At 40.7% G+C, this 5,193-nt stretch overlaps 1 long non-coding RNA gene across 1 annotated transcript; it reads right to left on the bottom strand.

Annotated features, from left to right (window-relative positions):
• Positions 1 to 315: 315 nt before the first annotated feature.
• On the bottom strand, positions 316 to 3,151 carry LOC114572934 (uncharacterized). Its single transcript, XR_003694837.1, has 3 exons — positions 2,970 to 3,151; positions 2,454 to 2,519; positions 316 to 1,396 (listed from the first exon to the last, which is right to left on the bottom strand). It is a non-coding gene; the product is annotated as an uncharacterized LOC114572934 (long non-coding RNA).
• Positions 3,152 to 5,193: the final 2,042 nt, after the last annotated feature.

Below are 5,193 nucleotides of genomic sequence, written 5' to 3'. Positions count from 1 at the left end.
AGGTCTATATAAAAGAGACTTCAGATACAGTATTAGGGGACCACTAAGGTCTATATAAAAGAGACTACAGATACAGTATTAGGGGACCACTAAGGTCTATATAAAAGAGACTTCAGATACAGTATTAGGGGACCACTAAGGTCTATATAAAAGAGACTTCAGATACAGTATTAGGGGACCACTAAGGCCTATATAAAAGCATCCAAAGAGCACCATGTCATGAGACCTTTAACAAAAATAATTTTATTCTCTAACAAAAAGTTCGACCTCTGTAGGAAAATAATGTTATCAGACACTTAGAATAATACTCTGAAGTGTGGCAAATATACCACGTTTAGTTTATCTAAACTGAATGTGCACAGTTGCCCATCATCAACGTTTCATTGCAGCGTGTTTCGCACTTCTGACTGAAGCAGACTTGCTACTTGGGAAAAATAGGGTCCAGGTTGAAATAAATAAGAGTTACCTTTGAATGAGGCAAAGGTTGCTGGAGTTTGGCCTTTATTTCTATTGGCTGGCCTGTGCCACCTCCTTTCGTGTGGTGTCGTGAGGCCTTTGATGTCCCCACCACCACAGTCCACGATGTGGTCCATTGGGTCGCACAGAGCATGGTCCATCTTCCTGCCACAGATGAGCTGAAGGCGACTGGGGAAAGCTGTGTCCCCTTGGCAGGGTCCTGGGCCTTTCGTCAATTTGCAGGCAGCATCGATTGCACGCAAATCAGGATCAAGTCCCCTGCAGCAAACAAGGATGACTGGGGGCGGGACGGGGGGGGGTTACGTTCTATTCAGCTGCAGGGGGTTTGTGATCACCAAGGTCACTTCCTGAACACATTCACAGGTTTGGATGGGATGGAATCAGTACTTTATCAACAGGTTGATACAATTTGCATACATTCTTAAGATTAGGATAACATTTGTATTTGTTAGGGGATTTGTGACCTCTTTATTGTTAATTGTGTTGTTCCTTTCTAAGATATGTCATAATCATAAGTAAGTTACTAAGCAGTGTGTCTCGGAAGTGTTTATGTCAGGCATTGTTAATATAATCTATTCTCCAATGTGCCAACTGAAATTCATTGTCTTTTTCATTGTTTTCACAATGACTTTAAAGGCCCAGCTTGTTCAGTACATGATGTCCAGGTCCTGCGGTAGAGCTTCATGTATTTTTTTTTATCATTTTCATATTTATTTACATATTTTCTTTTGTCCCAGTGGTGGTGTCCACCTATGCCTTTCTTCAACCTCTCCATTGGAAATGTGGACTTGGTGGAGCCAGATGTAGAAGAGGGGGGCGTCCAAGGTGAGGACAAGGACCAGCAAAACCAGCCTGAGGACCACATGCCAGGAGATAACTTGAGGGGCAGACTGGCAGCAGAAGTTACTGCATCCCTGCACTGCAGAAGCATTAATACAAGTGGCAGCACTGACAATTTTTGCATATAGTTGTTTGTTTGTAATAAGTTTGGGTTTCTATAAGAATTGTTCTGGTTCCTGCAATAGTTACCGTGCAATAGTTACCCTGCAATAATGCCGTCCTCGGACTTGTATTTTAATATCTGGGCAAAGTTTCCCTTGATATCATCATACCCTCTGAGAGCTATACCCTGCCTCCCAAGAACTGCACAGCACAAATTATTTTTAACAGACAGATAGGTTATTATTTTGTGTCATTCTGACCCAAAATAAAATGCAAACCTTTCACAGGCCTTCTTCTAGTTATTAAAACCTATGGAAATAAGTGTGGCTGCTGTGTGTTTTGCAAGCTGTGATGTTTCCTTTTCATATTCTTCACAACAGTAAAAGCCAAATACTCCTTCAAGCCAAGGGTAGTCCTCATAGCACTTTCTCTGAAATCTTAGAGTTGTATTAGTCAATTCCAGAGACACAATGGTTTTAGGATTTGCCTGGTATGGTTTCAAAGTAGACATCAGCGCTGCCTTCCCCCAGCTCTTGCTATTGCAATACAGACAAAATAATCTTCAAAGAAATTTAGAGTAGAAATATTTTTAATTGGTTGCATGAGTGCGCCTGAAATGTATTAGGTCAAAAAAGAAACAATAACTGTGTGTGTGTGCCTTTGATCAACATTAACATTTAAAACCTCTGAACCCCAAGCTATTTTGGACCATTTTGGTCTGCCTGGATTTATTATGTAATAAAGCTTATAACATACACTATAATACGCAGTCAGCTATAAACACACAGGACAACCTGGGCTATAAGAATATTTGTGCTGCAGTGATGTGATTTAAATGTAAAAAACGAAATAGTGTTAGGACCACAAAGACCAAACAAAAACAAAAACAGAAGTTGAATCTCACAGATATGTAATGAATAGATTTCAGATAAAGACTATTGATATTGAATCTAAAAATGTGGATTTATTGCAAAAAGTCCTCTAAAAGAAGTACATGTTCCTGTAAATAAGTAAGGACAATTCAATCCCCTTACCTGTGCAGTCTCCAGGAGGCCTGCTGCCTGAAATCTCCCATTAAAGCTGTCTTCACCCTGCTCTCGCTGGGTATAAAAAAAGTGTATAAAAATAGTGAATTCAGGGTACAGAAAGGGAGAGTGGGTCCTAAATTGACATAATTTAGCTAACGTTATCAAAAACAGCATAACTCAACTTAAAAGTTTGGTCTGAAAAACAAGTCGAAGGTTTTTTGTCTCTTTCTTGCTGGTTTGCTGAACATTGTGTCTGAGCAACCCGTTCTCACTCCCAACTCGTCAAATACGGACGCTTGGGCAGTGGTTCTCAGGGTCAGATACGACGCAAAAAGCACCCTTTAGCGTCTGTATGGAACGCACCGGGCAGAGCAGCAGCCCAGAGCGTCAAAAGTGATGCCAAGAGTCCCGAACAAGCGTGTTTAGCATCAATAACGACACCAAAGGCACATGCCCAAGCGTCCGTATTGTATGCGATGACTTACAAGTTAACAATCAAGCAACAATATGTAGTTGTCCCACCTTAATCTAACAGTCAGTCTAATAGTCCATGGCCCACGTTTAGTGCACGCTGCTTTACGGCACTAGCAGTCGCCTACTTATGGTGTGTTCAAGTCAACTCAGAAAAACGAGCTCCATGCTCAGACATGTTGTTAGTGGGGGGGAGGGGGGACATGTTCCCCACGTACCCCACGTACGCTACGCACTTGCCACCACTGAAATGAGGGTGGCCGTGTCCTGCTCAGTCCAAAATAACATGAATAGATAACGTTACGTTAGATTTATGTGGTGTTATTTGTTTATTGACAACCCGCTAGGGTTAACGTTGATGTCTAAACAGGCTCAACCTAAACGTTATGGCTTTGGTTTGGGCAGTAGGACCAGAAAGACATGTAAGTGTTAATGTTGCTCACATTTATTCCTCCGGTTCCTTCTCCACCACTGAGATCCTGTGAACGTATTACTGTAGCTGTCTCTAATTTTTTTTCTAACTTGTGAGAAACACATCAAATGTAATGTATTATTATTAAAGCACTGGTCTATTGTTACACCTAATAAAAATCCTAAACATAAACACGTTTTACGTTTTTAAACTCATTTCACCTACATATGACCTGCTGTGGAAATAAAAGCCTCCGTGAAGCCGGTCTCATGAGAGAGCTCCCGCTAGCTAGCTGTTGCGACAGTTTGTGGAGCTTCTCGATTTCCCGAAAATGGCATCATTTCAAATCGCGATCAATTTTCGGAAAACTGGCAATATTCAAAATCTCGATTTCTTGCCTAAAAACACATAACCAATTGGACAGCTAATTGCTATCAACAAGTTAGTCTGGATCAATGACAGTACATTTCCAGGATAACTGCCTCACACCCGGCGGATCTGGATGTCCCTCACCTATTCCCACTCTGTGTGTTGCCGTTCTCAAAAACTTCAAGCTAGCAAGCTAAATGCTGAAAATGGCAGGTTTTGAAGAACATTTTGATCATGCAACAAAGCAGGCCTGCTTGGTTCTTGCAGGAAATGATTGTAAAGATTTACAAAGAATATGTTTGTGGCATTTCCTCTCTAACTGGGATGGTTTGGGACTGAATGGCAGGATTGCTGTGGACCAAGCACAAACGATGCGATACACTGGTAAAAGCAAATTATGTTTAACCATGTATCTAGCTCATTTAAATAAATGAAAGTGCTGCTTCGTTCCATTACAATCTTACATTAGCCGATGTTTAGCTGAAAACACTTCACTGGATAAAACACAGCAGTTAAGATAACGTTACATGTGTTGTGGAACAGAGCTAAGCTAGCTAGGGCTCTACTCAGCAGCACTGTAGAGTAAGGTCTAACATGCAGGACTATTAACAAGTTAACATTCATTTACAAGTTGTCAAAACAAAACTTTGTATCTTGCCTAATAATAACAATAGTTTTCGCGTTAAGCATTATGCCTTCTCCCCTGTGCCTGGCTATAACGCATATAATCCATTGCTACTAACGTTTGTAAAATACTTGCCTGGTTTTCTGTTGTTCCTCTCTTGCAGATTAAAACAGCACAGTTAAAATTAGATGAGAGGTAATTTGTATTTCAAGAGGTTGTACAAAGGGCATTCCAGGCAACATCCCGCTTCTTTGTCCCACATAACCCTAACTTTCTCTCAGTGTGTGTGCATCTTTAGAAGAGAAGTTGACAAAAGCAATACAGTAGCAGTGTAGTAGCTGTTGCATTGTGCTGTTAATGAGCTTCAAATTAGGCTTGTTTGAAGTTAAAAACAATCTCTAGATGAAAGAGATGTGTAAAAGCATAATGCAAGCGTGAATAGGATCCACGAGTAATGCATTTTTTTATAACAATTAAAGTCAGAGAAAACTGCATTTCAAATGAGTTCACCATTTTATCAGGTAACCTTATGGAGAACATTGTTTAACTCCAGTTTGATGAGCGATGTTTGACTGTGCTTGATTTCATGGGAAATTACAACTTTGCTAACAAAGCCAAAGATCAAGTAAGTGAAACGACACAAGACATAGCGGGCCAGCTAATATGACCTATTTTACAACAATATGGATCCAACCAGGCAATCTGATTAGTCAACTAAACATTGATAACTTGCTCAAAACATCAAGACAGCACACCATGCTTATCTCTAAAAATGAGTTCCGCCATCCATTCCGCCATACCCCCACTCTGACATTGACGTCTAATTGTCGGAGTGGCGGCACTTCCATTGTTTTCAAATGTCCCGCCAC

This window comes from Perca flavescens, chromosome 2 (genome assembly GCF_004354835.1).
Source record: "Perca flavescens isolate YP-PL-M2 chromosome 2, PFLA_1.0, whole genome shotgun sequence".
Taxonomy (NCBI): Eukaryota; Metazoa; Chordata; class Actinopteri; order Perciformes; family Percidae; genus Perca; species Perca flavescens.
This window is presented reverse-complemented; position numbering and strand designations above follow the sequence as displayed.